General features: G+C 38.1%; 1 protein-coding gene across 2 annotated transcripts in view; it reads right to left on the bottom strand.

Moving 5' to 3' along the window:
• plekhh1 (pleckstrin homology, MyTH4 and FERM domain containing H1) overlaps nucleotides 1-1,276 on the bottom strand; it is a 36,103-nt gene extending 34,827 nt beyond the window's left edge. For both annotated transcript variants that reach the window (XM_087780078.1, XM_087780079.1), the window contains exon 1: nucleotides 1,175-1,276. The gene's annotated coding sequence lies outside the window, so the exon portion shown is untranslated. The remainder of the gene's footprint in view (nucleotides 1-1,174) is intronic.
• Nucleotides 1,277-24,968: the final 23,692 nt, after the last annotated feature.

Here is a 24,968-nt window from a genome sequence, read left to right as displayed (position 1 = left end):
TTCAGTAGAAAATAAAATGTGATTTGAAAGGCAAAAATAAAATAAATGAATTAATACAGTGCTTAATTGGGTATCGTGGAAATAAACATCGGGATATTTAAGAGTAATTTTACTTTTCGTACTCTCCTCTTTCAATTTATGTATATTTAGCTAGATTGTTTAATAATCAAAAAGATTATATACTCAAGCTATATAAGCCTCTAGTCGAGGTTAAAATGAAAGATGGTCATGTTTTTTTTAAGTGCGTCATTTTTGGCAAGAGAAAACTGAGCTCCAGTCGCTACATTAAAATGAACAAACATTTTTGCCTTTAACTCAAAAAGGTACAGATTACTCTGAAAATAATCCTAACTTTAAATCGACATAAGGGCGAGTAGAAAGTGGGTAATAATTAAACTTTAAGGGAATACTTTGAAAGAAAATAGTAAATTATTAATTCAAATATATGTATTTTAAGATGTGTTTTATTGCCATTTAAAACATTAACTTATCTTCTTTATTTAAGGTATCACATCTCGAGACTTTCCTTTAAGCATCGTTTCTTATCCTACCCGACCTCCTCTTCATCCCGGTTCCCTCTCCTCCCGCCGCACCTCTTCTACGTTAGCAATGCCTTGCTCAACGGCCTCAGGTTAATGACAGACCTCTGTAAACTGACCACCGCTCATTATTATCAGTCTCGGCCTTAAATACAGACCTTGACATTCCTCTGTGCTGAGGTGTAAACATCCAAAACCTCTGCAGGAGACAAATCATGGACTGATATATGAGGGGGTTGAGGGTTTGAAAACCAGCTGCTCATGGGTTTTGATAGATGACAAGAAATCCATCCAGATGTGAGGTGAAGACGTGTCATCATTCATGGGAAAACCTACAGTTGTTCATTTAAGGATCTACTTCAGTCTGTTTTGACTCCCGGTTGAACCGTGGCCAATGTTTTGTCCAAAAAAGGCCAAAAGGCAGCAGGTGTGCCCTAGAGTGGGGAGACCCCCTCGCACCAGACCCCCGGGGGGAAAGCGTCCATTTAACTTGTGAGACACACAAAAGCGTCAAATCGCATCGACCAGATTAAAGAAAGATGGAGGTGGTATAATAAGTTATTTACTACAATTCGGCGGAAAAATCCGAACTTGTTGGTGCAGGAAAAAAGTTTGCAGCGATTCGTCGAGTTTACCTCGTCTCTGGATCTCGCTTCCCTCGGATCAGCCTCGAAGATCTCCCGACACGAAGCGACTCATTCTCGTCCTGGTCTCAGTCATACATTCCCCGTCGCTGGTCCTCGGTCTTTCTGAATTCCCCGGCAGTTCCTCCTCGGCTCCATTCAACAGACTCATCCCATATTCCTTTAAAGGAGCAGATCCAGGATCAGGTTACTGCCCCCTCCGTGTGTGGGAGCTCATGACAGGAGGGCTGCTGGTGTTTCTGCTGCATGTAAACAATGATTTCTTTAAACGCATGATGCTCAGGAACAGACTTTAACTTGAGAGTTACCTCCTGGAAGTCTATTTACAACAGCAACAAATCAAAAAAAAAAATGAACAATACCTATGAATTTATAGAAAGGTTTATTTGGACTCAGAGGTTCCATATAAAAATATAAAACTAAATATTTACAAAGAATGCGGACAAATTCATCATGCCTGGAAGGTTAAGTTAAACATCTTCTATAAACCTTTTTTTTTTATCTTACATAAAAATAAAGTTTGACGCCGGTACAAAAAAATGAATGGATGAGAAACGTAAAAAGTGCTAAATATCCTTTTATTTTATTAACATTATAGGAAACGTAGGAATGGGGTAAAGGATTGACAGAACTTCAAGCTAAAAGACAAACATAAAAAAACATGATTATAGTTCATCTGCAAACTGTGAATCAGATATAAAACTGGCTTGTGTACTATTGCAGTGTTAGCTTAGCTATTTATGCGATAACTTGTTGAACCTTGTTTGCTATTGCAGTGTTAGCTTAGCTATTGATAAGCTAACTTGTTGAACCTTGTTTGCTATTGCAGTGTTAGCTTAGCTATTGATGCGATGACTTGTTGAACCTTGTTTGCTATTGCAGTGTTAGCTTAGCTATTGATGCGATGACTTGTTGAACCTTGTTTGCTATTGCAGTGTTAGCTTAGCTATTGATGCGATGACTTGTTGAACCTTGTTTACTATTGCAGTGTTAGCTTAGCTATTGATGCGATAACTTGTTGAACCTTGTTTGCTATTGCAGTGTTAGCTTAGCTATTGATAAGCTAACTTGTTGAACCTTGTTTGCTATTGCAGTGTTAGCTTAGCTATTGATGCGATGACTTGTTGAACCGTGTTTGCTATTGCAGTGTTAGCTTAGCTATTGATGTAACTTGTTTGCTATTGCAGTGTTAGCTTAGCTATTGATGTGATAACTTGTTGAACCTTGTTTGCTATTGTAGCGTAAGCTTAGCTATTGATGTGCTAACTTGTTGAGCTTTGTTTTCTATTTTAGTGATAGCTTAGTAATTGCTGAGCTAACTTGTTGAACCTCGTTTGCTATTGCAGTGTTAGCTTAGCTATTGAAGTACTAACTTTCTGAACCCTGTTTGCTATTGCAGTGTTAGCTTAGCTATTGATGAGCTAACTTGTTGAACCTTGTTTGCTATTGCAGTGTTAGGTAAGCTATTGATGAGCTAACTTGTCGAGCCTTGTTAGCTGTAGCAGTACTAGCTTAGACATTAATGTGCTAACTTGTTGAACCTTGTTTGCTATTGCAGTGTTACCTTAGCCATTGATGCCCTAACTTGTTGAGCCTTGTTAGCTGAAGCAGTGCTAGCTTAACTATTGATGCGCTAACTTTCCAAGCCTTGTTTACTATTTCAGTGCTAGATTAGCTGTTTCTTTATGAGCTTAGTGTAATTATAAAAACGCTTGAAAAGACAAGTTTAACATAAAGCAGTTTGCTAGCTAAAACTTACCCCATCTCTGATCTTATTTATCAGTTTGGATAGAAGGTGAATTAGGTAAGGTATTCTAACATAGATTGCTACTTAGCTTACTATTTCTGTAGCTTTATTAATGACTCGTTTAGTATGAGATTTGGAGTAGCATGCTAAGCTAACACTGCTTTAAATGGGCCACATTAAGCGACACAGAATGATACAAATAGCCGTGTAATAGAAGAACAGTGAAAGGTTCATTTGTTGCATTTTATTAAGAATTACGAGACCACCATGAGCGCTTGCATTGAAATCCAACTCTTAGTTTTTAAGTAGCCTAATTACAGTACGTTTGTTTATTGGCAAGGTTTTCAGGCTCGGCTTTACTGGAATCAACAGTTGTTAAACTGCCATGTGGAGCTTTGCAAGTGCAATGAATCATTATCTGGCCAGTGAAAGTATTGCCGAGGGATCATTAGAGGCGCAAAAACAAAAACTCGCATGGAATCCCGCAAATACTTTTGTGTCGGGCAGTCGTGACCGAAATAAAAATCATCAAAACGAGATCAGTTTCCTTTCCTCACACTTTTGCATCTGGAGCGTCTGAAAACATCTGCCTGAAGATCTGAACTACGCCCACGTTATGTACGTTTCTCTTTATGGGTTGAGCGTTTACAGGCCCAGATGCAAAACCGTTAAAAAACATGTGCGGTAAAAAACTTTTTGAAATCTAATTACATCCCGATTTGTTTTTAAGGCTTGTGTGCTAATGTAGCCGACGCGCAGTCGCGCGACACGCCCGGCAAAGACACAGAAACAGACATAAATAACCGCTGGTTTATTCATCTGCTGGTTCGTGCAGTCGACCACAATAGTTTAAAATATGACTCTTTAACCCGCAGTCCAGGCCTGTCAATCATCATCGAGTCAAAACATCTCATTATTGTTATTGTGTTTTTCTGTTTCCTATTAATTATTTAAGGATTAGCAGCCTATCTGAATAATAAAGTTTTAATTGATAATTATATATTATTCATATTAAATACACATTTTTACTTCAATACTTTTCTAAAGATCACATAAAACGATTTTTATTTAATTGTTTAATGATGTGTTGTTTAATTCAATTGCATTTAATACAACATTAATCCAAATTTATTATATTTTATTTGTGTTTACAACTCAAAAAATGTACTTCTTAGCTTAAGCAGTGCTAGCTTAGCTATTGATGTTCTAACTTCTCAAGTCTTGTTTGCTATCCCAGTGCTAGCTTAGCTATTGATGCTCTAACTTGTCGAGCCTTGTTTCCTATTGCAGTGCTAGCTTAGCTATTGATGCGCTAACTTGTCAAGTCTTGTTTGCTATCGCAGTGCTTGCTTAGCTATTGATGCCCTAACTTGTCAAGTCTTGTTTGCTATTGCAGTGCTAGCTTAGCCATTGATGCGCTAACTTGTCGGGCATTGTTTGCTATTGCAGTGCTACCTTAGCCATTGATGCGCTAACTTGTCGGGCCTTGTTTGCTATTGCAGTGCTAGCTTAGCCATTGATGTGCGAACTTGTCAAGCTTTGTTAGCTGTTGCAGTGCTAGCTTAGCTATTGATGCGCTAACTTGTCGAGCCTTGTTAGCTGTCGCAGTGCTAGCTTAGCTTTTGATTTAAAAATTGTTTTCGTTTTTTTTTATTTCTTATAATACTGGCAACAAACTTCTTCAGTTTCTGATTCTAAAAGCACCCATAGAGTGCAGCCCTCCCCCAAGTTTAAGTTAAATTAAAATATTCTTTAGCTAATATTACCATTCAAATTTTGCCCTAATTTTCTTTTTTGTCGCACGACGCGTACATTTAAACAGGTGTGAAGTGGAGCTACTGGGGGTTGATGAATACCTCAAAAGATTTGTGGGTCCTGATGGTTATTTTTAAACCAACATTGAATCAGTCGTATCAACACACAAACGCACGTAATCTCCTTGGCAGGGGTAGTTTTCAAGAGAAAACGGTGTTTTCCACGTGGACTATTCGATGATGTACAGGATAAACGTCAGCGTCGTCAGCGTAGAGAACAACGTCTAGTGTTTGTTCAGCATCTGCTCCTGGAGTGTTGGCTCGGCCCGATGTTGCACAATCGCTCAGTGCCTCAGCGCTCTCAGTCAAAACAAGTGGCGTCTACATGGTCGACATGACGACTCTCCGGCTGGAACGCCGGTCCAGACCGGGGGGGGGGGGGGGGTAACAAGAGGCTTCGAGGTCTGCAACGTTAAGCGTGAGCGGATCCTTTAGAACGAGTGTCGGACGAGGACGCGTTTGTTTATTCGTCGCCCACGGAAAGTTGGACGAGACGTCGAAAAAAAAAACGCCAACGTAAGAGTCTTAAACGACACGTGTTATTACTTTACGTGGTTCGTCAGGAAACTCAACACCAGAGAGTTCCTGACGTTCGTTTTCTTTGGATGTATTTAAGGATAAAAAACGTCGTATAACAAAAATGTAAATACAAGGAAAGTGTTCAGCGATAATTGCTCGATAAATACCCGTGTTTATTAAGTATGTACTGTACAATATTTCATATTTATAAGAAAAAAATATTCTGAGCATTATATATATATGGAAAAATATCAATAAAACATTATAAAGCCACTACAAATTTAAATAAAAAATACAGCCTATAAGAATCAAATATTAATAAAGAAAATCCTAGTGAAATATGAAAAATAAAATTAAAATATAAAATAAAATAAAAAAGCATATATATATATATACCAGCTTTTTCATTTTATTTGTATTATTATTATTATTTAATTTTGATTATTATTTTATATATTTTTAATATATTTATATATATATTTATATTTCATTAAAATGAAAAGAAGGCGAACAGTGTGCCCAGACGTCTGCCAAGCAGCTCATTAAGATTGTGATTTTCTTTTCTTTAAGTTTATATCATTGTTATCTATTTAGTAGAATTTCAAATAATCCGTAGAGGACAGTGGGTGACACTTCTTGTCGACATTAGAAAGTAGAGAGTATCTTCAAAACATTCATGGATCCAGATGGTAACCAAGAACCGTACATCACTACATTTTATTTTTAATCCATTCTTAACCCGCTTTATTTATCTACAAAACTAGTCATTATCATGTTAGTGTCCACAATGTTTTGCACAAACAACAATTTTTTTTTTAATCCTCTTGGCCAATCAAGGTCACTTCTGGACCATACATGCCCCCCCAGGCCCCTGCTTAAATTTACAAAGCTTCATTCCTACACCCTCAGGTAGAACTCAGTCAAACCAAAATTGAACTTTTAGTGACTTTTGCAGAACTCGAGCTTCTCTTTCCTCGACGTCCGCTACGGTTTTTAACAACGGAAAAATCGACTCACCGTGTCATTTTCACTCCACGAAAGCCGGTCGCTGTCGTTCCTCCGAGGAAAGAGGATCTGCAGCTGGATTGTGGGTCGTCTGGTGACGTCGAGCCGTTAATGACGGGTCAGAACTGATGACGGGAGCAGGATCTGGTGTGAAACATCTTGTCAAGGACCAGATGACAACACTGTTCTGACTGTAGGTGAAGTGTTTACAATGGGCTGCAGTGCAAATTGAGGCCAAACCCACAAACCACTGCGGTACAATATAGTTTTCCACGCGGAGCCACGTTTACATCCCGCCGCCACAAATCCACTGCTTAAGTGAAATGTTGTCGTCTATGATGTTTTTAAAGAGCAACTCTTCAGGGCTGGAGAGAAGTTTAATGAAGGAAGGAAGGAAGGAAGGAAGGAAGGAAGGAAGGAAGGAAGGAAGGAAGGAAGGAAGGAAGGAAGGAAGGAAGGAAGGAAGGAAGGAAGGAAGGAAGGAAGGAAGGAAGGAAGGAAGGATGGGAGGGAGGGAGGGAGGGAGGGAGGGAGGGAGGAAGGAAGGAAGGAAGGAAGGAAGGAAGGAAGGAAGGAAGGAAGGAAGGAAGGAAGGAAGGAAGGAAGGAAGGAAGGAAGGAAGGGAGGGAGGGAGGGAGGGAGGGAGGGTGGGAGGAAGGAAGGAAGGAAGGATGGATGGATGGATGGAAGGAAGGAAGGAAGGAAGGAAGGAAGGAGGGAGGGAGGGAGGGAGGTAGGGAGGGAGGGAGGGAGGGAGGAAGGAAGGAAGGAAGGATGGGAGGGAGGAAGGAAGGAAGGAAGGAAGGAAGGGAGGGAGGGAGGGAGGGAGGGAGGGAGGGTGGGAGGAAGGAAGGAAGGAAGGATGGATGGATGGATGGATGGATGGATGGATGGATGGAAGGAAGGAAGGAAGGAAGGAAGGAAGGGAGGGAGGGAGGGAGGGAGGGAGGGAGGGAGGGAGGGAGGGAGGAAGGATGGATGGATGGATGGATGGATGGATGGATGGATGGATGGATGGATGGATGGATGGATGGATGGATGGATGGATGGATGGGAGGGAGGGAGGGAGGGAGGGAGGAAGGAAGGAAGGAAGGAAGGAAGGAAGGAAGGAAGGAAGGAAGGAAGGAAGGAAGGAAGGAAGGAAGGAAGGATGGGAGGGAGGAAGGAAGGAAGGGAGGGAGGGAGGGAGGAAGGGAGGGTGGGAGGATGGATGGATGGATGGATGGATGGATGGATGGATGGAAGGAAGGAAGGAAGGAAGGAAGGAAGGAAGGAAGGAAGGAAGGAAGGAAGGAAGGAAGGAAGGAAGGAAGGAAGGAAGGAAGGAAGGAAGGAAGGAAGGAAGGAAGGAAGGAAGGAAGGAAGGATGGATGGATGGATGGATGGATGGATGGATGGATGGATGGATGGATGGATGGATGGATGGATTGATATGAAATGAAACAAAATCGCCTGTTACGACTAAGGACGAGAGGATACAGCGGACTCAAATGTCAGTAGGGCTGTTATAAAATATAGATCCACTTTTGTATGGTGACAGGACTGTATCCATTTTAAACTTTATATTATCATATTTATTTTATGGTTCATATTTGATTAAAGTGTGTATCAAATATTTATATACAATATGATTTAAAATTGACGTGAAAATATTTTGCTTTTATTCATTTCTGTGACGCAATTAAATCTTCTGGCCTCTAGATGGCAGCAGTAGTCACGTCAGGAACGGTGAGATTCCAGCGATGACTGAGGACGAGAGGATACAGTGAATCCAGCAGACCTCGCTAACCGTGTAGTTAAACACATCCAACACAGACCCAGGGGCCAAATTCAGGCCGCCAATTAATTTAATATGGCCCAGCTTTGAACTGAATTGATTGAAAGTTCACGTTTGTTTGTGCTTTAAAGAAAAACAAAAGTGCGCATTATCGTGAAGGATTGTGGTAAAATATATATGTACCTTTAATGTTTTTGCACTTTGTATAACCTTCGCTTTGAAGGTCATTTGGTCTATAGGTTAAAACACAAGTGTTGATGTTTCCTATTTAAGTATTGAATTCATTTCAACTCTTGGATGGTTTTAGAGCTTTTGTCGGCCAGAAACGAAAAGCCAAGGCCGGGACGATTTATCAGGGATAGAAACAAAGTTTATAAGTTTCCAGACACGACATTAAAAAGATGAAAGACAGTCCCGTCAATAAACAAGCGAGATGACGAGAGAAGTGGAAAACAAAAGAGGGCGGCGGCAGATATGGACGATGAGAGAATATGTCACATGATCCTCCGGCGCCGCGAGCGCTGCAGGACAACGGAGAGAATGAGAGACGAGATGGACAAAGACCAACACTGTCTGCAGATGATGACGTCAAGATGTTTCGCTGGAGATGAGATGAGACACCAGGAGACATTTTTTAAAAATCAATAAAATAACGTAATGTAAATAAAACTGATGATTATGGAAGTAAATGTGTGTCAATGTTAGATTTTTCTCATCTATTTTTAAAAATGTGAATTGAGTAAATTCTGCGTAAAATTCAATATTTAAAAAATGTAATGTAAAAATGCATTGCAAATAAATTCAGTGTAAGAAATTTTGGGTAAAATAATTCTGTGTTTTATATCCAGACGAATCAGGAGAATCGATTTCTGCCGTTGAGTTATTTACCTTTTTTTAAATGGAATAGTTTACACTGAATTTTTTTATACTGATTTGTTTCACTAACTATTTTTTACATTCAATGTATTTTTTTTATGTTGAATTGTTTACATTTAATATTTTTACATATTTATAAATTGATTATTTTACACTGAATATTTTTTAGATTAAATTTTGGTCTCTTCCACGTCTTCTTCAAGTGGTCTTCATGTGGTCTTCACGCCTTCTACACGTCTTCTTCACTTCTTCTTAACATCTTCTGCACTTATTTTGCACGTCGTCTTCCCATCGTCTTCACGTCTTCTTCACTTCTTCACGTCTTTTGCACGTCTTCTTCGCCTCTTCTTCACGTCTTCTTCACGTCTTCTTCATGTCTTCTTCAAATCTTATGCACGTCTTCTGCACGTCTTCTTTGCCTCTTCTTCACGTCTTTTGCACATCTTCTTCACATTATTTTCACGTCTTCTTCACGTCTTCTTCGCCTCTTCTTCACGTCTTCTTAAAGTCTTCTTCGCCTCTTCTTCACGTCTTCTTAAAGTCTTCTTCACGTCTTTTAGCACGTCTTCTTCACCTTTTCTTCACGTCTTCTTCACGTCTTTTGCCTGCTTCTTCACGTCTTCTTCAGGTGTTCCTCACGTCTTCTTTGCGTCTTCTTCACGCGTTCTTCTCGTCTTCTATGTAGTTTTGCGGTCGACAACGAGGAGTTATCTGAAGTTCAAATAAGTTGCAACACTTCCTGCTTGTCACCAGGCAGACCTGCGTGAAGAAGACCCCACAGAGGGATTTGCACCGACACATCCTTGTTTTGATGAGCAACAAAACGAGTGTTTGCGGTGAAGATCAGAGCTCTGGCCTCCTCCAGAGAGAAGCTGGTCCGCAGAAGAGTTTACGGAGCCGTAAATCTGTGGTCGGTGCTGAGAGCCGTTTGTTTTCATGTCAGTCGGGCTCTGGAGCGAAGACACAAGTGTAAACACGCACTAAAGTTACCGAAACACACCGGAGGGACTGACTTGTAAACATCAGGTGATAAAACGCCATTTTCCAAACAATAAAACAACGTATTAAACTGAATATTTTTAGTACGTTGGAGCTAAAGTTCAGATCAAGTTATTGTAAAATCATCGGAACACGACGAGCAGCGACTCGCTGAAGCCTGGGGGCCACAGTTGACCTTGTGTTTGTCCGGCCCTCCTGAGGTCAAACTGTGAAAGTGAAACTGAAGAAACAGTCCCGTGTTTATTTTTTTGAAGATTTACGATGTTTTACTTTCTTATCCCTTCTTTATTTGACTTTATTTGAATCCTTTATCAACTTCAAAACATCATTTTTTAATGTCATTTTTTAATATTTTAATCTGTTCTCACTTTTTAATAGATATTTATGGGCTTAGCTGATTTATTCTAAATCTCTTTATTTCTATTTATTCTCAAACTTGTGACTCATTCATGCTATTTTTAAAAGCTTGGATTTATAATTGATTAAATGACAAATGGATTGTATTAATGTCACAAACAGTGATATAAATATGTATAAATATTGAAATTAAAATAATATTTTATCATCATATTTAAGTTTTACATTTCAATTTTTCCTTTTATTTGATCATTTAAGATTATAATGTATTTTAAATTTGTTATTGCTTTTACATCTTGATTTTTTTATATATATATTTAAAGTGTTATATAAATATAATGCTCATTGTGCTGTTGTAAAAGTGTGTTTCCCCTCTGGGGATGAATAAACATATTCTATTATATTCTATTCTATTCTATTTATGTATTTTAAACCTTGTGTCTATTATTGAGATCTTAGTTTTGGGTTTAGATTTCCTCATAGTTTTAAACAACACACTTAATTACATTGAAAATAATAATAATTTGAATATAATTAATACAAGAAAATAACTTCTTTTTTTTCTCTAAAGGTGAAGAGAGACAAATAGAAAGATAATGGGAAATAAAGAAGCGTTAACAGGAATATATTGGGCTCCATGTTTGGGGTTAATGGGTGGATTTATCAGATTCGACTGAACCTCAGAACAAATGAAGTGACCTCTTGCTTCAGCGTCTGCTCTCTGCTGCCACCTGCTGGTCATCTTCTGTACATTAAAGTGTGACCTCCAGAGGTCGCCACAACTTTTCTTTTTGGAAAATGTTCTTTAAATGTGGAGAGTTCGCTGCACACTTAGTTGACTCACCTTTATTTAATAAACAAATACATATTAATGTTTGTTTTTTTATTTCCAGGGAGATAATGGTCGCCGATTTATTTTACATTTGGTTGTCAATAAATAGACTAAACAATTGATTTGCTCCAAAGATCTGAATATGATTCTTATTTGGTTCTTTTTATCTGTTTTCTGGGAGATAAAACCCCAAATATTACTTTAAATATTACTCTTCTAACAAATAGTTTATATGTATACCAATATGAATAGTTGATTGTTCATATTTAAAAAAAATAAATAAAAACACATAGATAACAAAACAAATAGTTTAAAATAAAAAGGTGGTGAAATTAAGCAACTCAAAAACAACGTTTTTGAATCATAATGTTTTGGTTCAATCATTGTGTCACCGTGTGGCGTTTTTTTTAACCAATAAACAGAGGTATTTACATATTACATTGTGTCCCTTTTTTGTAGATAAAAATAAACAAGATGGTCCACGTTTTTGGTCCATGTACATACGCACTCACTACACTTTTATTTTGGAAAACAAGCTTATATTGACCAGTTCACTTTTAATGCTTATAGAATTGAAAAACAAAAATGACCTTCATATTTACGGTGACCAGTCGTGAAACATTGATCAATAGTGTTGTGACCTGAAAACTTTAATTTGGTGCTGAAGCATAAGTTTAAATGTTGGGAAAATTAACTTGAAAATTACTAACTTACTTATTTTCTGTGAATGTACATACATTCTAGTTTTAATATGACGTGAGTAAGATGTGAAAGTTGTTTTTTTTCTTTTCGTACGTCACAATTTCAAATGAACTGGTTAATAAATGTTTTTGTTGCTTGTGTTCAACTCAAAAGCAGAAAACAAACTCATATTTGCTTTTCTTCTGGTCCCTGTTTTGAAGATAAAAGTCGCATGTTTACCGTTAAAAATTCATGCTGTTCCATTTTAAGCAAAAAGTGGAAAAATCTGTGGCCACTCGTGTGATCAGAACTTGATGTGAGCTCAACTTTCCTTCAAACAGTTCTGGGAATAATCAAAACTCTATAAAACTAATAGTAAAAACATTAAGTTAGCATTGTTGTTAACCAGCAAAGCTATCAATAATAGCATTCTATTCAAAATGTCTTTCACTTTACTTAACAGTTGAGAAAACCATTTAAAAACAGTTAAGCTACGTTACAGGGTTTTGATTTCACCTCAGGGTGATAGAAGCTAGCATTGTTGTCAGCTAGTAAAGTTAGCAAGAATAGCATTCAGCTTAAAGTTTCTTTCACTTACGTAACAATTGAGAAAAAAACAATACATCATGCGTTACGGGGTGTCAACTTTACTAGTAACCATAGTAACTGCCATTGTTTTCAACTAGCAAAACAAGCAGGAATATACATTTAGTATAACATTTTACTTTTTGTTACATTTTAGAAAACAACTTAATGACTGGTTAGCTATGTTAATGGGTGGTCCTTTCACCTCAGAATGATAGTAGCTAATATTTTTGTCAACTAGCGATGCTAGCAAGACTAGCATTTAGTTTAAAATGACCTTCACTTTAGGTTACAATTTAGACAAAAACTTTATGATAGTTTGTATTCATATCATGCGTTATGGGTTGGTAATTTTATCTCAGAATGACAGTAGCTCTCATGTTGTCAACCAGCAAAGCTAGCAAGAGTAGCATTCTGTTTAAAATGTATTTCACTTTACGTGACAGTTAAGAAACAACAGTGTAAGGTGGTAGTTTCACCTCAGGATGATAGTAGATAGCATGTTGTCAGCTAGCGATGCTAGCAATAATAGCAACTTAATCAGTTTTCAATTCCTATCACTTTACATTACAGTTAAGAAACAACTTTTTTAAAGTTTATTTAAAAATCATGCCTTACGGGGTGGTACGTTTCTTTGCTAAAATGTCTTTATCTTACGAGCTACAAGAGAATAGGCTAATAAAACATAGCTAGCTAGCCCTCGGGGGGGGTTGTTGTGGATTCCAAAAGGTTCTGGGAACAATCAAAACTAAAAACAGAGTTTTCTCGACTGTCAGATGGCAACACTCTGCCACATGACTCGTGCATCTACGGCATGTGTCCTCTGTTAGCATGGACACGCTGGAGGTGACGATAGTCCGGGCGTCTTCCAGCAGCTGCCAAACAACAGTTAATGACCGAACGCTCAAGTAAATACTTTCCGGTAAAAAAAAAAAACGACACGCAACAGATGCTTCCACAAACTCTGACACGTTCAGTTTGTTCTTTTGTATCGTTCCCCGAAAACGGCTCCCAAGCCGGGGCGGTAGAGGGGGTCGCCCCGCACGTGACCGCCGGGCGACTTCAAGTGCGAGCCGCAAACCGCCGAGATAGTTCAGGGGAAGGCAGGGGAAGGGGGGGAGTCGAGGGAGGTCAAGACCTCGGTATCGGCTTCTTGGTTGGGGGTGTGCGAACCCCTAAAAAAGAAAGGGACAAGACAATTGAGCACTCTCTCTCTCTCTCTCTGTGCTGGGACCCGCGAGGCGCCGCCCCCGCCGCCCAGAACGCCACATCCCATTGAATAACGGACACTCTGATCAAAGCGGACTCCGGCGCTCCGGCCCTCTCGGCCGAGACTCAGTCAACTGGAGGGAAGGACCCGGGACACCCTGGTTATTCAGCTCCTGCGACACTGATTAGGACACAATGGACGCTCACGCTGCGTCCGTTTTTTTGTGTGTGTTAAAGCATCTACTCGCGCACACATATATGCACACTTCCACAGCCAGCGGCAGGTGGTGCGAGGGCCACAATCGGGTCTTCCAGGAAGCAGTTTTTGTCGGAGGGGCCAGCTGTGGAGTCGCCCGGCCAACGGCAGGACGGGTCAGACCAAATGGAAGCAGAGACCAAGATAATGCTCTTGAAGATGAGTTTGAACCAACGAGGCCCCTTTTTATGATGTCATGTTACTAAAACAACTCTTCATCGCAGACCTCTGCCAAGCAGCTCCTTTATATCCCATTTTTATTAACCCCATATTTATAAAATTTAAATCCTTTACTTTTAATCTTCTTCTTTTCTTTCATACATCCATCTATCTATCAAGTCTATCTATCAAGTCTATCTATCTATCTATCTATGTATGTATCTATCTATGTATCTATCTATCTATCTATGTATCTATCTATCTATCTATCTATCTATCTATCTATCTATCTATCTATCTATCTATCTATCTATCTATCTATCTATCAAGTCCATCTATCAAGTCCATCCATCCATCCATCCATCCATCCATCCATCCATCTACTTAAAATCAGATATTTTACAAAACACAGAAAAAATCATTTGACTATCCATCCATCCATCCATCCATCCATCCATCCATCCATCCATCCATCCATCCATCCATCCATCCATCCATCCATCCATCCATCCATCCATTCAACCATCCATCCATCCATCCATCCATCCATCCATCCATCCATCCATCCATCCATCCATACATAGATCTTGCTCACACAACACACACGAAAGTGGCGAAGAACAAAAGGTAACTTTAACAAACGGTGAATGATTCACATTTTTTAATTAAACTTGTTCATCCGTTTTTGAGTTATTTCTTGAAACAGAGAGACAGAAAAACAATGTAAAATGTAATTATAAATAAAGGTAATAACACATAACCGTATTGAAATTGGGGAGAAAAGTAAAAAAAGTATTTTTTTTTAATTGACTGGAACTTTTTAGCAAAAGGCAAAAAAAGGGAAATTTGAGCCAAACTTTAAAGAGTAAAAAAATGAGAGTATTAGGAATAAAAAGTTGTAATGGGAAAAAAGTTAAATAAAAGTCATAAATAAAACTATCGAAAAATGTATGTAAGAACGAAAACTAACTTCAAATAATCACTTTTAATTCGAGTTTTAAGGGGGAAAAATGAGAACAACTTTTCTTTTCTATTTCATAGTTGAAAAATACATTACGAGCCCAACTTGTGGTCCCCGGGCCACATCTGACCCACATCTGCTCCGTCTATATGTCTATAACGATTGCATTGATTGAAAAAAAATCTACCAGGAAAACCAAACTAATAATTTGAAAGGAACACGAAGATTTCGTTTTTTAAGACAAAAATATAACATTAAATATAACATAATTACTAAAATAAACCTTTAAAACAATTTTGAGTGAAGTTAAAACTGAACAACAGTAAGTCAGGGATGCTGGTCATAATCTTACGGCTCTCGTGTAAAAATTTTATTCTTTCCCCGAACACGTAAGTGACCTTGTCACTCGGTGACATCAGCCAGTGTTCGCGCTCGGCGGACACCGTGACCCAGATGATGTTCTCCCGCATGGACGCATTAATTCCTTCATCGCGACCAGATGTTTGGAAGGTTTCGTGCTCCGAGCAGCTGCGGCCGACGGTGCGGTCGTTACATTCACGACACCTCCAGTGATCTGCAGCTGAGAGAACCATCGCTTCACGTCTTTCTTCAATTATCAGTTTGAGGAACAGAAGAATCTCTGTGAGTGTTTTATACTTGCAGTGTAATCAGTTACACAACCGTGTCGAGGTCAAAACACAGATTATTAACGACGGTAAATAAGTTGTTACGTCCGAGCGGAGTATCGTGAAACTTTATCAGCTGTTTCGTGAAACCCTAAAACCCCCATCAATACCACCAGCGCCGTTACCCCCTGCTGACCCTAGAGTTCCAGGTAGAGGTCATGTATGTTTGCGGATGATGTAGTGATTCTGTAGCGAGAGTTAAGTGAAGGCAGACGAAGATGCAGAAAAAAAACGAATGAAAGTCAAGAGAACTTTCTGGCACAAAGACAGGAAGTTAGAAAAGTTAAAGATACTACGTTTGTTGTCGGGGCTGACCAGAAAAAAAACTGGACCAACATCAGAGCAATATATCTAAAATAAGAATCAGAAGCAAATTTGATCAATTCTTGTTGTTAGCAACATGCTAATGCTAACTAGAGGTGGGAAACAGTCCACCACAAGGCCGTGAAATCAGCGTAATTTACATTTTTCTTTTATTCATTTTTTACAAAATTTTGTAAGACAAAGTATCCTGCAAAAAACATTTTCCCGCAAAAGTCACGCAAAAATCTCAAATAATTGAGATTTTTATTGTTGACCTGATGTCATGTTATAAACCTTAAAACAAATTTACCAAGCTAGCAACATGCTAATGCTAACTAGAGTCCTATAATGTTATTACCATTTCCTTGGTACTCATATTGCTAGGAAAAGTATACAACCCTATAAAACTGGACTACCTGGTTGTACATGTGGAATCTACACATACGGAGATAAGTGACATCACGAACAACGTTACAACCGACAAGTTTGTTTATTTGTCGGATGCTATTTATTACTACAGAGGTAAACAAAAACCTAATGTAGCGTCTGGTAGTAATCATACATGACTCCGTTGCTACATAAATTGTTTATTTATTGGAGAAGATCACCCAGTTGAGCTAGCGGTTAGCTACATGCTATCAGCTCCACTATCTCGGTAACTTAAACTCCCGATATTATCCAGAATAAGGTAATAAATCAAGACGGGTCGATGTAGTCTTTAATACACATCAAAGGATCATCTGGAACCATTTTTTTTTTTTACACTAGCCTGATTGTATCTCATGCTAGGCGTCAATCAATGATGTCATACACGTGCAGCCCTCGATGGAATCAGAGAAATTGACTTCAGGTGCTACGAGGAACATTTCGTGCAGTCGTCATATTCCAGTCCAGAACCTCTGGAGCCGACCGACCCGCGTGCGAAACCAACCCCTGCACGGAGAACCCACTTAAAGGAACGCCACACATGTTCCGCGGAGAGAGAATGCAAAACATCCTGAGACTCAGAAGCACCTTGACCGTCCACATCTGCCCGACACATGTGAAGTCGTTCTTGTGCGAGTATCCACATGTACTCAGCGTGCGTTCACCCCGGTGTGTGTGCACACATGTGTGTGTGTTTAGATGGAAATGGTCCGTGGCTGAAACGTAGCTGATGTTCGGGAGGACAAAGAAAAAGTAAAGATGAAGTAGAAGAAGAAGAAGAAGAAGAGGTGTGGTTGTTTGCAAAAAGATCGAAGTAGGAAAAGTTGTTTCAGGTCAGTGAAGGAAAAACACAGAAGAAGAGAGAGAACAACTACATATACTGAAAGGTGGGAAACTGTCCACCACAAGGCCGTGAAATCAGCGTCATTTACATTTTGTTTTATTCATTTTTTACAAAATTTTGTAAGACAAAGTATTCTGCAAAAACATTTTCCTAAGTAAGACAAACATCTCCAATAATTGACATTTATACTGTTGACCTGATGTCGTGTTAAAAGCCTAAAATCAAACTTTACCACCCCACGACAGAAGAGATTAACTTGTTTCGAAACATAACTGGTTTTTGAAAACATGATATATTTTTCTGTTTAGAATGTAAGGAGTAATTAGTTTGTTCTTTTAATTTACAGAATTTAAAACAGCAGCGTTACGGGGTGGTAATACTGTGTCAAAAAGCGAAGCTAGCAAGGGTAGCATTCAGTTTATCCTTAACTTAACTTTCCTGTTGAGAAGAACAATTTTATAATAAAAGTTCAATAAAAATAATTCTTGTTGTTACGGGGGTGTCAGAATGAAAGTAGCTAGCATTCAGTTTAAAATATGTAAATGTTAAAACTTATAAAACTGTTTATATATATAATGTGTTACGGAGTGATAGTTTTACTAGTAATACTAATACTAGATACTTTACTAGTAACCAAAGTAACTAGCATTGTTTTCAACTAGCAAAAGAAGCAGGAATAGTATTTAGTATAACATTTTACTTTTTGTTACATTTTAGAAAACAACTTAATGACTGGTTAGCTATGTTACAGGGTGGTCCTTTCACCTCAGAAGTATAGTAGCTAGTATTGTTGTCAAGTAGGGATGCTAGCAAGAATACTATTCAGTTTAAAATAACTTCACGTTAGGTTACAGTTTAGACAAAAAACTTGCAAAATCATGCTTTACGTGTCTTTAGCATGTTGTCAACTAGCAAAGCTAGCAAGAATAGCCATCAGTTTAACATTTATTTCACTTTATGCTACAGTTGCAAAAAAACGTAATAACAGAATTTTTTCTTCACTTTAGGTTTCAGATTAGACAAAAACTTTATGATAGTTTATATTCATATCATCCGTTACGGGTTGGTAATTTTATCTCAGAACGACAGTAGCTAGCACTTTGTCAACTAGCATAGCTAGCAATAATAACGATCAGTTTAACATTTCTTTCACATTACAGTTGCAAAAAAACGTAATAACAGTTTATCGATGTTACTGGGTGGTAATTTCACCTCAGAATGATAGCAGCTAGCACGTTGTCAACTAGCGATGCTAGAAAGAATAGCATTCCGTTTATATTTGCCTTCACTTTAGGTTTCAGATTAGACAAAAACATTATAATAGTTGATATTCATATAATCCGTTACGGTTGGTAATTTTATCTCAGAACGACAGTAGCTAGCACTTTGTCAACTATCATAGCTAGCAAAAATAATGATCAGTTTAATATTTCTTTCACGTTACAGTTGCAAAAAAAAACGTAATAACAGTTTGTCAACGTTACAAGGTGGTAGTTTCACCTCAGAACGATAGCAGGTAGTATGTTGTCAATTAGAGATGCTAGCAAGGATAGCATTCCTTTTAATTTTGCTTCCACTTTAGGTTTCAGATTAGACAAAAACTTTATGATAGTTGGTATTCATATCATCCGTTACAGGTTGGTAATTTTATCTCAGAACGACAGTAGCTAGCACTTTGTCAACTAGCATAGCTAGCAAAAATAATGATCAGTTTAACATTTCTTTCACGTTACAGTTGCAAAAAAATGTAATAACAGTTTATCAACGTTATAGAGTGGTAGTTTCCCCTCAGAATGATAGCAGCTAGCACGTTGTCAAATAGCAATGCTAGCAAGGATAGCATTCAGTTTAAATTTGCCTTCACTTTAGGTTACAGTTTATGAAAACAACCTAATAAAAGTATGTTATCATTTTTCTGCTAAACTGACTGTATACTTCGTGCTAAGCGAGGATAAGCTAATAATACATAGCTAACTCGCCTCAGTGGACGACACAATCCCAGATCATCTTTGCTTTGTCAAGTAACAGGTTGTTATTACTCACATGATTATCAAAGAGATTGTTTGGTTAAAAGAAATGACATCACAGGTGTTGGTTAAAAGTTATAGCAAAGACAAAAGTCATAAACCTCATGTGTGATCCATTATAAAGCTTTGTTTGTGTTCTCAAGACGAGTCTCTCATTGTGTAACTACGTGAAAATATGTGTTGTTCGGTTGAAAATTAGATTTTCCGGACGTGGCCGTGAAAGATTGCAGAGCAGACAGAAGTCATGATGGTGGACGAGCAGACGAAGAACATCCCAGAATGTTGAGCTCAAGCGTGACGTTGGGAAGAATCAGGGCATGAGGGGGGGGGGACTACAAGTAGATATTGAACCCTTTATAAGACAGTTATTATCCGGACCAATCATGAGTGGACGGATGAATCTAGACTCATGATTCCTCTCGTGACCCGGGACGTTTGTCTTCGCTGTGAGCCATGTTGTTCTCTCCAGTCTGACGATGATATCCTTTTATTGCTCATTTATATTAAAAAATAATAATAATAATTAGAAATTAGGAAAGTTTTAAAATGATGTTAGAAATGTGGCAAAATAAAATAAATTGAGAAAGAAAATAAAATATTTATACGTTTAGAAAAATGAATAAATATTTTCCAAAAATGTGAGTTACAAATGTTTTGAAGAAAACTATATAATAATCAAAGGGAAAAGGGATTAAAATATAAATAACTACATGAAATGATAGATTTTTCCATTATTTCGATTAAAACTTAATTAAATTAAATACTTCTACTTTTTTAGCTCGGTTTCGCTGCAATAATATGCAAATTGAAGCTGCAAATGGACACAAAAGTATTTAAAAACTATAATTATATATAGATCTACAAGTTAAAACGATGAATAAAACACTGGTAAATATGTAGCGATTTTTTATAAAAATTAAATTCTCAACAAAATGCTTAAAAAAAAGGGTTATTAAAAACTATTTCTATGAAAGCGATTAAGCAAACACAGGCATTAATAGTCAATAAGGATGCAGTTTTGAAGTCTACCACTAGATGTCAGGTTTGTTCTGTGTCTCGATGTTTCAACAGTCAACTCTAAAATACACCAGAACTGCAGGATTTAAACCCAACAACGTGGAAAACTACCACCAATGTCATGTCAGGTGAAGCTTTTAATACGAATAGTCTCGTTATGTAACAAGTCACGGTGTTTTATCTCCAAATCAACCGTCTATGTTTATTTTTAAATGTGAAAAAGTTGAAGTAACAGGGACAGCACTGTGGACCTGGAGATGAACTTTTACTGCCATTGTCGTCCGTCATGTCCTCAGGTCGCATTAGGCTTCGGTTTCTCTTCCTACCCTGCGGGTTTTTGTGTCTCTCCGGGGACGACCAGGAGCCACAAATCAGACGTCCTGAGGGGCCTCGGATGAGAGCTGAGTAAACACACCGAGAGAGAGGCAATAAAAGAAGAGACGCTGAAGAGTTATTGCTACAAAGACTTTTGAAATGATGAGTTTAGCTCACAAACATCACTCGGGGAAGCTTGTGAGTCGTAAAAACATACACAAAAACGTGTATAAGTTGTTTAATAAAAGCCTTTTTTCACTTCTTTGATTAGATTTCGCTCCAGTTTATGTTTGTGTCAAAGTAAAGATGATTAAAGCTAGCTTACTAGCTTACATGTTAAAAAACCTTTTAGTTACCGTTTCAATGATTCGTACCCATTCGACAATTGTTTCCTCTTCGAGCAAATGTTAGCGCTAACGTTATTCAGAAAAGTAGCTAACTTTTCAAAACTAGCTTACCAGCTAACGTAAAAAAACTTTTTATTCACCGGTTCAATGCTTCGTACTGATTTGTCAATCGTTGCCTCCTCGAGAAAAGTTAGCACTAACGTTATTCAGAAAAGTGGCTAACTTTTCAAAACTAGCTTACTAGCTAACATGTGAACAACATTTTTTAGTCACCGGTTCAATGTTTCGTACCGATTCGTCAATCGTTTCTTCCTCAAGAAAAGGTTAGCGCCACAGTTATTAAGCTTACCAGCTAACTTGTAAACAAAACTTTCAAGTCCACTCATGAGGCGTAGCCTTGGAGGTGTGATTTTGAGGAGCTTTTATATTCACATAGCAGTCATTTTGAGGATTACCTACCTTTCCTTTAAAGCGGAACTTCTGATTCTGGTTTCCTAGCTTGAGTAGCGGACATTTTGAAAGAAGACTGTTACACTCCATTAAGTACGGGACCAACATTTAAACTCAAAACTAATGATTAATCAGTTTCTATTTTAACTCGTCTAGACATCGCGATCTTGACATCTGAGGCTCAAAAACAAGAAAATCAGAACCAAAAAATGTTTTTTTTCACAAAGAGCTTGTTAAACAACACGGTATCGCAGGTTCTTTAATTAAAATTGTAAATGGTCTAGTTTCTGTTTTAGCGAAAAACTTGAATTAATTCTTGAAAGTTCTAGCGGGCCACGTAAAAATGACTTGGCAGGCCAAATTTTGCCCCCGGGCATGAGTTTGACACTATGTTCGATCTAATCTATAGATTAATCTTAACGTGATGTTTCACTTTAAATCAATTATTATTATATTTCAATCCATTTACATACATTTTACGCTAAGAAAAAAATAATTAAAACAAACAGTCCCACGATGTTACACATTCAAGTTCCGCAGATGTGTTTAAGAATGTCCGCTACACAAGCTAGCAAACTTGAAACCTGAAAGTTCAGCCTCAAAGGAAAGGTAGGTGATCTTTAAAACGGCTGCATTACTAAATTTAAAAGTCCAACTTCTGCTCCTCAAAATCACACGTCCAAGGCTTCGTAGCATCAGTTTACTAAAGTATTTTTTAGCTTACTTATTAGCTTAACTAATAATGTTAGCAGCGTAGCAGTGTTTCATCTCATCGTGGGCGAGAATAGAAACCACCTCGTAACATGACTGCTACTACGAATTAGTGTATTAGCATAGACGCTAATATTTAGCGTAGCAAGAAAATAGAATGTCAGCAGATAATACTGTCTTGTTTTTCACACACAAAAAAAAAGAAATTCCCAGAACTACGTCTGCACCTTTAAGTGGAGAACAAACCCGGAGCCACCGAGGCCGAGATGTTTACCCGCCTGTCAAACACCGAAGCGTCTCCGGCTCTGGACGTCTGACGAGCGAAGGAAGTGGGCAGAGGAAAATAAATAAACCGATGGAGCCCCTTTGACGGACTTTTATCGCCGCCTCGCCCCGACTGGGAAGACCAGGCCGGGGTGGAGGTGTCCGGGAGGCGGAGCCTCGACTCCCCTCTCGCTTCTTTCTCCGCATGAAAGACTTACGTGGGCTCAGGTTGTAATTACTGTAATGAATGATTTTGCTCCACGTTTCCGTCCGCGGAGCATGTTTTCTCATCCCCCGCCGACGCCGGCTCTACCTCGCCTGTTCCGCTGGATGTGGGCTGGTCTTTGGTGAGGAGATCCCCTGTTTACGTGAAGGTGGGTGTCCCGGGGTGTTCTCTTGTTGGTGCACAGGTGAGTACTTGTGTTCACTTGAACATCACCACAAGCATCTGGTCCCAAAAAGCGTCACCGGAAAACTTTTTAGGAGGATTTTATTTTAGTAGTTTAATTAGCTAATGCTAGCTAAATGTTTAGCAAAACTGTTTATCGAATCAACAGAGTAGAAAGTATAAATAAAAGTAGCGATCGAGGTCTTCCAAACTTCCTCTTCCTGTAAAAAGTGTGTAGAACCAATGAGAAAGCAGCATCAGGTCACATGCTTGCCTGACGTCCCCAAAGAAAATACATTATTTTATCATCAGTGTTTTTCTTTGACTTCAAAATGCTTTTGACTTTTTATTAAATGACAAGGTTTAATCAAATAATGTATACAATTTAATCTGGGAAAATAATAATTAATAATAATACATATAATGTCATATAATAATAATATATACGATTTTACTCATAAAGATTTTATTTTTCATTGGTACAATTAGCAAACATGATTGGGCAACTTTTTATTTTTTATTCATTCCTTTTATTTGATTTTACTGTTACTTTATCTCTTTTTTTATTTGTGTTTTGGATTAACATATTTTATTTTGCTTTGAGACAACTAGCAACAGTGATTGATCAACAAATTAAATAGATTTTTTATATTTAATTAAGATTTCTTTGGGATATTACACATACTTTTTTGAGTTTTTTTCTCAATTAAAACATTTTATTTTTCTTTAGCATAACTAGCAAACCTGATTGGGCAACAGATATATATATATTTTTCATATATATTTAATGAAACTTTCTTTTTCATAGATATTACTCTTACTTTATGTTTTTTGTATTGGATGAAAACATTTTTAGGGAAAATATTTGTTTAGTTTTTTGACACTCAGATGTTAAAATAAAGACATTCATTTGATTGTTATCTCACTTTATATTTAGTTTAACACCTGATTATTTGTGTCAGAAGGAAGTAAAACTATCTTGGACTCTTCAAGCTTCATGACTCAACTGTCGAAGAAGGAACTGAATTGCAAAACGACAAGTAGCGATTCATCGAGTCTTATTAGCGTCGCAGGACTTTGTTTAGCGTTTAAAAAAAATAACTCATCCTGGGAAGGGAAAGTGACGTTGGGCAGTTGACGGGGCAGAGACGAGTTAATTCCAGTTCATTCCTGCTCACAGAACCATCTGCTTCAATTAGAGCCGAAGTACAACAAGTGGAGAAAACAAGGAAAATCCTGGCTCGGATCCAGGACTCTTGCGAGGTCAGTGGTGGGAACGACTTCCTCCTCGAGGGACGAGCTACATGGACTTCAGGGGTTCGACTCAGCTGTTTTGACATCGCCTCGGAAGATAGAAGAGGCTTTTAAAAGAACAGATTTTTATCCATCTTAGCTCCTCAAGTCCTAACCAAACGATTCTCTGTGATGCAAACACGTAGAACAACTTCTTCTACTCGAACGACGCTGTGAAGAAAATACACAAGTATGAACTATTCACGTCTCGTTTCCCTTCAGGTTATCAGTGTCCAATTTTTTAGTAGGGTGATTTCCAGGGTGTCCTTCGCCTCACACCCGAGACACTACGTAGATTAAAGGGCAACTAATGTGTTTATATAAGTGTGTGTTGTTGCGATGTGTGACTATATTGTATCATCAGTGTGTGTTTGTACAAAACTATCTTTTCATTTAAATATTGACATTAGAAAAGTATCTTAAGCTCCGCCCACTGAAAACACTTTGTTTTTCTGGAGATTAAATCTTGTCTGACCACACCGACTGTGCTGTTATTGGTCGAGGTTTGTCATCATCCGTCATCAATCCTGGAAGACTCCACTTCTCGTTTTATAAACAAAGCGGGGCGTGATTACATCTGGCTGGAGGAGGAGTGAAGCTATTATTACGTCATAATGGACTCTCGTAACCTCTCGTTCGCCCAGATTTCAGAGCAACTTCATAAAGTAAAAAGTTAAAAACATGGTCATGATGAGTTACTTATGCATCTTGAAGAAGATTCAACATTTGCAACATGTGAGTCAAGAGAGTCAGAGTTTATCACTAGTTGATCTTTAAATGAGAATGTTTTAAATTGATGAAGACTTGTATTTGATGATGATCGGCCTTGAGTTCACAGTTCAAAGAGTTCAGCGTAATCCAAAATGAACATGAGATTTTTGATAAAGATTTACAAGCCCCTCAGTTTTGACGGCGCTCGAAACATGTTTTCTCGACT

Source organism: Callionymus lyra, chromosome 18, assembly GCF_982586985.1.
Source record: "Callionymus lyra chromosome 18, fCalLyr1.hap1.1, whole genome shotgun sequence".
NCBI lineage: Eukaryota > Metazoa > Chordata > Actinopteri > Syngnathiformes > Callionymidae > Callionymus > Callionymus lyra.
This window is presented reverse-complemented; position numbering and strand designations above follow the sequence as displayed.